General features: G+C 37.0%; 1 protein-coding gene across 1 annotated transcript in view; it reads right to left on the minus strand.

The window, feature by feature from the left end:
* Positions 1-11096, minus strand: part of LOC122538318 — a 133885-nt gene extending 122789 nt beyond the window's left edge. Inside the window, exon 1 of the mRNA XM_043672276.1 lies at positions 10759-11096. The gene's annotated coding sequence lies outside the window, so the exon portion shown is untranslated. The remainder of the gene's footprint in view (positions 1-10758) is intronic.
* Between the last annotated feature and the right edge of the window lie 1816 nt (positions 11097-12912).

A 12912-nucleotide genomic window follows, 5' to 3' on the forward strand; every position in this document is an offset into this window, starting at 1 on the left:
TCGAGAATTCATTTTAATAAAGGCAAACGGTACTCGCGACGAAATTTAGTTGGAGATTCAATTTCAATTGCTAGCTATTCAGACAAAAATTGACGTGTGAGTGTTTCACAATTATACGTAAAACATTACAGACCTTCACCAACAACACACTGATCCAGCATCGATCTTCGACAGATATAAAAACAACTAAAATGAATTAATGAATTAATGAAATAAAATGAATTATGTAGGGTGAATATCGGAATGATACATGAATCGATGTATTTTCTGGATTAACTTGGAAGAAATTCCAATCTTGACTTTCTTCGGCTACGTTTGTCTTCGTGAAACAAATATTGGCCACTTCTACTGATCTTTATCGCTGTTTTCAGTTTAAAACAGCAGAATATCTGCGCCGTTGTCTCGAGACACGTTTATCATCGACTCGAACTACTTGCCTGTCGACATCGATGTTATATGATAGAAATCGAGAATTCATTTTAATAAAGGCAAACGGTACTCGCGACGAAATTTAGTTGGAGATTCAATTTCAATTGCTAGCTATTCAGACAAAAATTGACGTGTGAGTGTTTCACAATTATACGTAAAACATTACAGACCTTCACCAACAATATACTGATCCAGCATCGATCTTCGACAGATATAAAAACAACTAAAATGAATTAATGAATTAATGAAATAAAATGAATTATGTAGGGTGAATATCGGAATGATACATGAATCGATGTATTTTCTGGATTAACTTGGAAGAAATTCCAATCTTGACTTTTTTCAGCTACGTTTGCCTTCGTAAAACAAATATTGGCCACTTCTACTGATCTCTATCGCTGTTTTCAGTTTAAAACAGCAGAATATCTGCGCCGTTGTCTCGAGACACATTTATCATTGACTCGAACTACTTGATTGTCGACATCGATGTGTTATATATGCCAGAAATCGAGAATTCATTTTAATAAAGTTAGACGAAATTTAGTTTGAGCTTCAATTTCAATTTCTAGCTATTTAGACAAAAATTGACATGTGAGCTTTTGTGAAATGTATCACAATTATACGTGAATATTACAAAGACCCACTGTGATACCAATCTAGCATCTTTAACAAAAATAAAACCAATTAAATCGTATTGTATAGGGTGAATGTGAGTCGCTGTACTTTGTGGACTAACTTGAGAAAAATTCTAAACTCGATTTCCTTCAACTATGTCTGCCTTCGCGAAACAAATACTGACCATTTCTACTGATCTCTATCACTGTTTCCAGTTTAGAACAGCAGAATATCTGCGCCAAGACACGTTTATCATCGACTCGAACTACTTGACTCTCGTTGTTGTATGAATAAAAAATTGAGAATTCATTTTAACGAAGGCAGATGGAATTTCATTTCCAGCTATTTCGATGAAAATCGACGTGTGAGATATCGCGAGGTACTTCAGAGGCATTCCACGTGAAACATTACAGGTGCGCAACAATATTCAGCAGCGGGGACGTCGATGTAATTATTCGAGCATGTACGAGACAAGTTGCGTTACACCGATATCGTTGCGTAGAATACGCGCCTGTTTAAATTGAACCGTGCTCCGATTTACCACGCTTCGGTAATAATAATTCTATTTAATCGCGTTTCACTCGGTCGGCGTTTGTCACAACGCTTTTTCGTCCAACAGACATTTCCGGGCCACGCTTCAGCCGACTTCCTGAGAGGAACGCTCGGAACAATCGAGAGATTAAAATTCACCCCGCGTTCGCAAACGGCGTCCAGTTTCATTGCGAGCGAGTTCCCGGCGTTCTCGCCGCGTTACACACGCGTTTCGTTATTCGTGCCGCTATCTCCGAGGTTCCAATTAACCCGCGACGAGAAAGTTTTAACCAGCCACGAGGCTGCAAGCCGAGCGAGAAATCTTTTCGCCCCTCTGCGCCCGGCAATTAAATTTTCCTTTAAGAAATAAAATCGTTGGCGCAGTTTGATAGGATAATGTAACTTCGTGACTGGGGAAGTAACGAAGGGGAGGTGGGAGGGGGAGGACAGAATTAACCCAGACTCGACGAACAGAGTTACGAAGTTGGTCGAGCAAAAAAAGAAAAAAGGAACAGCGACAATCTTCCTGGGGGCGAAAGAGAATCAGATTGATGACGGCGAGCGATCTTTTGTGGGGGAAAAAAATGGCGCATGTAAGTAACTCTCCCGTTCCCCCACCGTTGAAGATATAATTACGAGGTATGAAATTTACGAGATCCTATTTCTCTCTCGTCAAGTGAAATTTAGTTCTCTCTCTCTGAATATTCCAAGGAGCACACTTTCAGTGTGTATGTGTGTGTGTGTTTTATACACTTTTGCATTTAGGTTTGTACGTAACAAACGCAAGCGTAATATGAAAGGAGTAACTATTTCTTTCTTTTTATTTTGTTGGGGGCACAATAGACTTGCGGCTGAAGAGGTTGAGGCGATTTGTCAAATAGAGAAAGGCAGAGGACCGCGGTTGAATGAAGTAACCTACTGAAAGTGCATTCCAAAAGTCTCCGATCGAGCTTTTTCTATGCTCCTCTCTGTGCTCATTCGAAGCAATTTATCGGCTACCTTCTATTCTTGGACGAGCGAGTCGCTTCCCACTGATAAAAGTTCGTGGCTACGTTCGGGGGACTTCGAAACTTCGCAACACGTCCACAAACTTTTCAATAATTATATACTTGAAATTAATGAAACGGCGGGGGCTGAATTAAGCGAAAGTTCACCGCGAATATTACGGTCCATCAGAAATTTGATTTATCGGAGCCGGGTATCCGGAACGCGGCCGAGCACGAAGGATATTAGTTTCGTAGTTCGTCCACTCTATTTTGCTCCTTATTTTAGTTGCGAGAACGTTTAAGTATTCCTTCACGAAAATTTACTACCGCGGACTTTTTCTGAAGCAACGGGACTTTTAATTTTTCGCAGTTCTTGAGTCCGAAGACACCCAGGACACGTATTGGCCTGTAGTTAGAACTTTATTCTAAGTGATTGATCTAAAAAAAATTCGTAATTTACGGACATTCGAACGAGGATCAAGGAGTCGTTGGGTTTCGTGTTTTCGCGATCGCGTGACTTCCTGTACGTGCGATAAACTTTCCGATTCACCGTCTGCCGTTCGATCGATCTATTCGTTGATAATTCCCTTTTACGAATCGCGTGTCGCGAATGCAACGCTCGACCCAATTTTATTTTTTTATTTTTTTATTTTTTATAAAATGGAGAACCGAACTGAACGTACACGCAAAGCAATCCGATCCCGAATAGCTGGATTTAATGATCGACAGAGAACGACTTGCCGATAGAATTACTTTGATCGAACGAAAAATGTTGCGTCGCAGCTGGAAAACAAACATATCCACGCGGAACTTTTAATCCTATAATCTTCAAAAGCTGAACATCTTTTCGAGAAATTAGGGGCGAATGATTTGGACTTTTTCGTTGAATTTCGATGCAAGAGGACGCGTATGAAATTCAACTTTAAGAAAATGAGAAGCAACAGTCGAAATAAAATTGTAAGACTATTTCTATGATTATTTCTGTGATAAGCGTTTCACAGAAAGGGGTAATATTTTTCTTTTAGTAATGCCTGAAATACTTGAATATTTAACTATACTGTTAAATACTAGAATATTTAACTATACTGTTAAATACTAGAATATTTAACTATATATACTGTTAAATACTAGAATATTTAATTATATATACTGTTAAATACTAGAACATTTAACTATACTATTAAATACTAGAATATTTAACTATACTGTTAAATACTAGAATATTTAACTATATATACTGTTAAATACTAGAATATTTAACTATATATACTGTTAAATACTAGAATATTTAACTATATATACTGTTAGATACTAGAACATTTAACTATATATACTGTTAAATACTAGAATATTTAACTATATATACTGTTAAATAGTAGAACATTTAACTATACTGTTAAATACTAGAATATTTAACTATACTGTGAAATACTAAAATATTTAACTATACTGTTTAGCTGTTCTTGTTACGAATTTCTTCTTTCTCCATATTTTCTGGCCTCGTTTTCTAATCTTTGTATCTTTGTATTTTCTTTTCCTAATGTTTGTATCTTTGTATCTTTTTTCCCTAATCTCTGTACCTTTGTATCTTCCTTTCTTTTTCATCTACGTCATCATTCTCTCTCAGCCACATTTCTCCTCCCCTTTCTCTCTGCTCGTTCTCACCTCCTTCAACTGTACTTTGTCCTCATTTCCTTTTTTCCTTCTCGATTTTTCCATCTGCTGTTAATTACACACCGATGAGTATCATCCGACCCCTCGGTTGACTTTCTCGCGATCAGTTAAGCGACTACTCGCCGAAGAAACATAGGGGGAAATTCTTTGATCTCCTTGGTCGATAGCATAAGTGTTTGACGAACGTAACGACCAACGGAAGTGATTTATCGTCTTGTTTTATGGCAGCGGGCTTTGTTATCCGCGGACAGATCGCGCAGAAATGCACGTTTACACTGATAACGTTGTCAGTTCTCGAAATTGACTGCTAGTGTAATTCTTTCGCGGAGAGAGAGAGAGAGAGAGAGAGAGAGAGAGAGAGATAGAAAGAGAGAAAGAGATGATGGCTTCTGTTGGCGTATCAGCTAAAAAATATAATATATCCTGAGTTTGCCAGAGTGACGTATCTGAAAAATTTATATTATCCACACACTGATTAATGAAACGATCGTTTATCGAGATGACTTGGGATATTGGTCAACTAGCAGAGGTTGAGTAATAAAAATTAATTACTTGGCAGACTGCAGAAAATTTTTCTCAATTTTCGTTCACACCTATTCCCATTATTTTATATTTTTTGATACATCTGCTATCACCATCTCTCTATTAAATTACACTAAATTTAAAATACATGATATAAAATTACAGTAAATTTAAAATACATGATATATAGTATATTTGAAATAAAATATAAAATATACTATCTAGTACAAAACAAATTCTAATACAATTACATAGTATATTTTATATTTAAAATAAATAAAAAAATATATTTAATCATAGTATATTTTATATTTAAAATAAATAAAAAAATATATTTAATCATAGTATATTTTATATTTAAAATAAATAAATAAAATATATTTAATCATAGTATTTAATCATAGTATATTTTATATTTAAAATAAAATATAAAATATACTATCCAGTACAAAACAAATTCTAATACATTTTACATTAGGTCATGTCAGAATTCATATAATAGTATTGTACATTGATTTAATGATACATTACACATCATATTATTTTAACTATTAATTATACATGAATCACAAATAATTTTAATTAATATTTAATTGTTAAATATTCTCCACTTCGTTGTATATTCTACTATAATAAAGGCTGGCATAATTCGTGATAAGAAGTCAGCAGAACTTGGACAAATCGTTTGTCGATCAGATTTCTCTTCCAGCTCCATTGAATGGAATTCCACCGTGTAATTTCTTGGTAATTTAAGAGGATATTTGTTTCGTAACACGAAACTCGCTACAAATGGTGAGCGTTCTTGCATCGGCATATTAGATGCAAATCGGTTTTGCCAACGTTTTCACATGGAGATACACAGAGTGGAATTATTCGACCCTGCTCCCTCGCGTTTATCGAGTTATCGCAGACGTCTGCATCGAATTCCGTTAAATCACTTGTAATGGATTCTATACGCGAATGCCCGTTCGCAGAAATTGATACGCTGCTCCCACTGAAATTGTAATCTCCCAGCAACAAGAAACGCGGTTCATTCTTACGCATGCGGAAAGTATAGGAGCACTTTGCGGTTATATCGAACCATTTGTGCCTGTGTTATTATATTGCGTACGAGCAATTAAATTCGAAATTCCAACGGTACGGTTCATAGTAAAACACGACTGGTATGACTATATTATTATATCATATATTATACACCGGGAAGTTAACAAATCTGAGAAGAGGCTGGGAAACTATATTTGATACATCAAAGAAGTGTTTAAATAGTCGTCATTTGTTAAATATTCATCATTTTGGCAAGTTTATTACAACAATCTGCGAGGACTACGTACTCAAATCTTTTGCATCTTGTCCTGCAATTCAGTCTTCGAACTGGTTCTGAATATCTCAACGAATAAATTTTTATTCATTTTTAAATAAAATATGAATTTCCTACGACGTTCCAGAATTTCTTTTTACCAGAGCCGAGGAGTTGAAGGGTAATAATTTCGAGCGATTTTCCGACTGCTTTATTTACGAGCTTGGAATATTAATTACGACTGGCGATTGTTAAATCCAGTTAAGCAGAAACGCCGAACGTTGTTGCACAAGTGAAGCACAGCAGCATTTTGTTTGGACCTTTTCGTTAAGCAGTTACCGAGGATCGATCGAGTTTCCTCGTTCCTCTTCTTCTTTTTTTTTTTTCTTTCGATCAGCTACTAATTTGCAGAGGAGTATAATAATTTAAAGAGGACGACTCGCTTGCTCAATGCATATTAAAAATGGCAAGTGAAGAGAAATTGGTATCAACTGGTATAGACGAAGAAAATATTTCAAATATTGTGAAAGACGAGACGATAAAAAGAATTGAAACTAAATTAATCAAATTAATATCAGAGGTATCCTCCGAGGCGCATTTCCCCTCGCAAAATCACAGCGACAGATTTACCGCGAGCTCTGAAATTTCATTACGCGATCCAGCGTTCGCGGTTTGAATAATTTTGCGTCTGAGCACTTTGTGTATATTTACCGTGGTGCTCCGGTTTATTAAGCAGTCGCATGGAAGCTCATCAATTCCGCGCGACGCTAACGAAAGTATGTTACTTAACCAAATTCACTTCCGAAGACGCGCGCCGTCTAAGCTCGTGCCTCCTCACGTGGTATTATCCGTGCATGCATGCTGCGCATAATATATAAACACCAGGCCTGTTTATGCCGCCAGCTATCTATTATTTATGGAAATGCTGCCGCATTATGCACGCGTAATGCCCGAATTGCATTGTTATGAAACTGATAATTGCAGGCGTCGGCTCATTCTTACGTTTACATTTTTCATTACAAATGTTATTGGGTCGTTGTTTCGCGAAATATTCATATTATTGAGTCAGCGAGGCGGTTCGGCAATCTTTGAGAAAGATTTGTATCTGTGAATGTTTGAAATTTTGAAATTTCTGAGAAAGACTTTGTCTCATTTTGAAGCGCGAGGCTTCTACAATATGAAAACTGTCTTTTTACAAGTTGGAAATTGTGAAAATTCAAACTCGCGAGGAAATGTTAAAAAATCCTTTTCGTGGCTAAATCTACCATAGTCTTGAAGATTGAAATCTCCTTTTAAAACTTGCTGTGCGATCTTTTCTCGCTATTTTATTGTCAGATGACTTGAAATGTTAGAATTTCTTGGATTTTTAATAAAATCGTGAAAAAATCAACAAATTGCGAATTTCAACAGGTCTTTACAAAGAGAAGATTTGAATCTTCGAAACGATGGTCATGTCTTACGAAAATTTTTTTAATACTTTTATATTACATTTGAATGTTTGCACTTTTTTAAAAAAAAAAGTTACTTTTCCACCCAGTATGTGACGTAAAATCATTTCGGAGAAAAACGAACTTACGATTGTCAAAGATGAAAGCTTCGCTTCACGTAGATCTCCTTTCACGAAATTATATCAATTTAAATGGTCAACAATTTTCATTCACACTCATGCTCCTCTGTACCAACGCTCCCCTATATCTACAGAATATAAAATAACAAAATCCAAACGAAGTTGAAAGCAGACTAACAGTAGAACTCGAACAGAGTAAAATCTATCTTTGATTTTCCAAGCCTCGTTCAATAATATCAATAATATAGCAGTCGTCACCGAAGCGTAGGCGAACCACTGTCTGCAATTCTACAGGTTTAAATTTTAATCCGACTTTACGCTCGTCCGTCCACAAATCTGCGAGCTGCGTCGCCTAATCGGCGGACTAGCGTGGAATAAACCAATTGGAACACCATATTCCTGGCCCATGATGTAGACTGTGCATTTTAGTGACAATTTCCATTCGCTCGACAGCAACTCAGCGAATTTAACGTTAACCATCCGATTTGTCGAATCATCTGACAATGTAAATTTACCTGGAGACGTTAAACATAGATTTATGGTAGAAATTCAACCAGGCCAGCTCGTCAGCCAGGCCTTTGTTGAATTGTAAACGCGCCACAGTGAACCGGCTCTGCCGAGGATTTACCGTGACAATCTGGCGATTGTTTCAAACTGTTCACTCGAACGACTCGTCGTCTAACCCAATTATAACAACGCTAACACTTGGTGGCAATATTGTACTTGTCCCCGCCCGCAAGAACCAACGATCTATCTTTCGACGAGATTTCGACTTTTTTTCTTTGCAAAAAGTAATTATTTTGAACTGTTCTCGCAGTTTTCTTCTCGTATTGTTGCGAGTGAAGTTGTTTCAGAAATTTCTCTGCTTCGAGTTTGCGAAAACTCGATCGACTGACCGAGTGAGTCGACTTGGGCTTTACAACAGCGAAAAAGACAGAGTTTTTGTGGCTTGTAGTGGAGTGGACGAACGATCAATAAGTCGAAATTAATGGTAGCCTCGGGTCCGGGCGTTTGGTTCAACGATTTCATTGATTTCGGACATCCCCAATTTCCGTGTGCCGGTGAACCGAACACGCGCCGTTTCGCGTCCCTCCTGGGAAAACACGCTTGTCCTCGCGAGCGTTTCCCCGTTCATTTGACGGACGATCGAGCTGAGCGAATCCTGAGTGTAATTGAACTTCGTTTCTTCGACGAGAGAGTTGATCAATCTCTTGTTAAAAAAAAAACTTTGCAATTCTGGAATAATTTCATAAAAATTTCAGTGGAATTAATTTCATCAGTACAGTGAGAAAATGTCACTGAAAGTGAAGAGTTCTCGATAATTTGAACTGATATAACTTTGTAAAGAGTGATCGTATTGGTCTTGTTTTCTTCTGCTTTGGCGCTCGTGAGTTTATTTCTCTCGAAGATGATTTGACATCGTGTAGCGTTTAGGAAAGTGAGGATACTTCTTTCCTGGAAAATTGCAAGCATTCAAAATTGCAAACTTCAAACGAGTGAAGATATTAAAAAAAATTTTCTCGCAACTACGTTCACCATCATTTTGAAAATTGAAGCCTCTCATTTGTAACAAATTAAAGTCTCCCCTTTTCAGAATTTTATTAAACGTTGAATACTAAAAATTCAAGAAATTGCAGGTCATCTACGTTGATTCTAATGTTCAAAGTGTTATAAAATGGCGGAAAATAAATCGTACAGCGAGTTTTAAGGAATCATTGTAAAAAGAAGATTTCAATCTTCAAAACCATGATAGATTTAATTGTGGAAAATATTTTTTTAATATTTTTATTCGAGTTTGAGTTTTCACAATTTTCGAGAAGAAGAAGATACTCTTGCTAGGTGTTACACGATGTAAAATCAGCTTCGAGAAAAACAAAGTCACGACTATCAAAGTAAAGACAAAGTAGGGCCTTTAAAATGAGATCAAGCTGATCGTTTTATAGTCCTTTTTTTTTTTACAAAATTATATCACTTCCAATCATCGACAATTTTCCAGTATCGTTGAAACAATTGTGCTCTTCGCTGCGTGTCTTTCATTCTTCGATAAAATTTTTAACCTTTCTAGCCTCTATCGAAAACAGAGTGTAAGTAAATCCTCTGCTAAATCTGTCGAAAATTTGTCGCGTAATATTCATAGAGCAGCAGTCGCGTGCGAAAACGCCGTTTAAATCAATACACATTAATACTAATATTTAGCGAAAAAGCACGACGCAATAATTGTAACATATTAACAAGCTTATACGAACGCAGTGTGCGCGAAATTGAATTCCAGCTATCTGATTGTTCGTAAAGTCTCAAAGGACGGAATTCTATTCAAAAATGCAGTGCAATTAGGCGAGGCAATCATCGCTGTTGCGATGACGCCATTTAGCCCAGGCTAAATTGCGTATCAAAGGATAATAGGAAAATTTCGCCCATGCGACAGCTTATTCGCATTTAATAACTGTCCTCCTATTTGCCAAAATGAAGAAAAAAAAAAAAAGAACTGTCAAACAATTCTAAATATATTTTACATTATTCTCCTTTTTTTTTCTTCTTCTTTCCTTTTTGGCGCACGCGCGTACAATCGAAGCGAAACGAAGAGTGCATTAACGAAACAAGCGTGACTAATCGAGTGTGCCTGAAGAGCATTCAAGAATGAATTTTTCGCGTAACGAGGTAAAGCGTTGCGAGCAAACAACTGGACCGTCGAGTCTTCCTTCGCATTTCCATTTTTACGATCGACGAACGTCGCGCCTTGGCAGCATACCTCGCAGGCGCGCGAACTTGAAACCCGCGAAGCGCGAGCGGCCTCCAATTATTTTCCTGCCCGCTAATTAATTCTCTCGAGAACTCTGGAAACGGAAGAAAAGAAGGAAACAAGGAAACGGGGGCAAGTTTAAAAAAAGACGAGGACTGTCACGGCGAAGAAAATTGCGGAAGTTTAAAGGTCAACTGGGAATCTCTCGGCGAGACGAAAAAAAAAAAAAGAAAATTTGCAACATATTCTGTGCTTCCCCTAGTTGTTCTGTTGTTCAGAAATTAGGATTCTGGATCGGAGATCGTTCGAAACAAGAGAATAGTCGTTAAAGAACTCGATAGAATCGCGAGGATAGACACACGGCGTTCTGGATGGAGTAAGGATCAACGCCACTCACCTTTTTAGTTCAAACACTGTCTCCCTCGGACGATTTTCTTGCAACACGTCGGCAGCTGTTCTTCCATCGCGTCACTCGCCAGTCAGAACGTCTCTTTTCCAGTCTCTCTACACGTCAACACTCGTCGGACGGTCCTACGCGCGGAAATTTCGCGATAAAGTGCATTGTTCGCTCGATCACTCGCGGTAATGTAGCTGTCACTCTCGTTCGTTTTCAATCGAACGAGTAATCCTCCCACCGATATAGATTTCCCACCAGATAGCCGCGGCCCTTCGCGAATTTACTTCTCATCCCGCGTCTCTCGTCCCTTTTGCTCCCTTTCTTTCTAATTACGACACTTTGTTGCAGGAACAGCTCGAGCAGTTGTCGGGCAGTTTTGGATGATCGATGTTGTTGGTTAACGGTAGCCAAGCTTCGACGTCAAAAAGTACTTTGGAAACTTTTCCGGCAGCGGGGATCGCCGATCTTTCCTCCGAGGATAATACCACGGAGATTAACGAGTCACGATTATTCTAGATTTATCGCCATCGACGTGCAATCGTACTCTCCCACTTGGCGAAACATCGTGATCCATTACAAATTTGCATATCTCGGACGCAGAAATAATATCCAGTTGTTAATTCTCCCGTTTGTTTCGTTCCAGTCTCAACGGAAGAGGAGAACGAAGGAAAGATTCGAACGACGAGATATACGAGCGAGGGACGAAGGAGGAAATTCGATCGAGGGGATTTTATTTGGCGTACGTAGGAAACGATCGCGAGACTAAAACACGAGCCTCGGGGAAGGATCGAGCTAGGGTCCAGCCGAATGTAGCAACGCGCGTACACTGAAGAAACTCGCGAAGCGAGGGCGCCGGCTTGAACCGCATCAACCCCTCTTCCCAGCATCCCACGCGTCGCGCATTCTCTTATCAAAGAGTCGTGTTCTCGTCGCTGACGAACTGGCCGAGAAATTTTCCAAAGGCCTAATATTTCTAGTTTGATATCTGAATTTATAAAAACTCATTCAGAGGCAAATTCATTGAGATGAAATTTTTAACAACTCTCTGTCTTTCTGTCTTTTTTAAATTACACAATATTTATTTCTTGCAGTCGTAGCTTGTTCCTTGTAAGAATTCCTTTCATTTATATAAATATTTGTGCAATATTTCTCTCTAGTCTATACGTATCATTTTTATCTTGCAATGCATATTTTAGTATATCCATCAGTGTATATTGTTTTATCTTAATTTCTATAATTCAATCTTGAGATGAAATTTTAAACAACTTTCTGTCTTTCTGTTCTTTTTTTTTTTAAATTACACGGTTTTTATTTCTTACAGTCGTTTGTTCAAGTAAGAATTCCTTTCATTTATATAAATATTTGTACAATATTTCTCTCTAGTCTATACGTATCATTTTTATCTTGCAATGCATATTTTACATTTTAGTATATCCATCAGTCTATATTTTTTGTCTTAATTTCTATAATTCAATCTTGAGATGAAATTTTAAACAACTTTCTGTCTTTCTATCTTTTTTAAATTACATGACTTTTATTTCTTGCAATCGTAGCTTGTTCCGAGTAAGAATTCCTTTCATTCATATAAATATTTGTGCAATATTTCTCTCTAGTCTATACGTATCATTTTTATCTTGCAATGCATATTCTACATTTTAGTATATCCATCAGTCTATATTTTTTGTCCTAATTTCTATAATTCAATCCGAGATGAAATTTTAAACAACTTTCTGTCTTTCTGTCTTTTTTAAATTACACGATTTTTATTTCTTGCAGTCATAGCTTGTTCCTTGTAAGAATTCCTTTCATTTATATAAATATTTATACAATATTTCTCTCTAGTCTATATGTATTATTTTTATGTTGCAATTTATCGACTTTCACAAAAATATCGCACTTATAAAAGCGTATCCTAGATTTTAGTATATCCATCCATCTATATTTTTTTATTCTAGTTTCTATAATTCAATCCGTCTGTTTATTCTCTATATTTAATACGTTGTAGTCCACAGTTTGCATCTCATTATTTATATTCAACGATACACATTCCACATTTGATATTTATTGTCTCTAAATTATATCTTCTTTTCTAATTCCTATAATTCGTAAATCATTTCCACATCTCATATCTTACATTTTTCTTAGCGCATAACC

This window comes from Frieseomelitta varia, unplaced genomic scaffold, assembly GCF_011392965.1.
Source record: "Frieseomelitta varia isolate USP_RPSP 00005682 unplaced genomic scaffold, Fvar_1.2 scaffold_984, whole genome shotgun sequence".
NCBI lineage: Eukaryota > Metazoa > Arthropoda > Insecta > Hymenoptera > Apidae > Frieseomelitta > Frieseomelitta varia.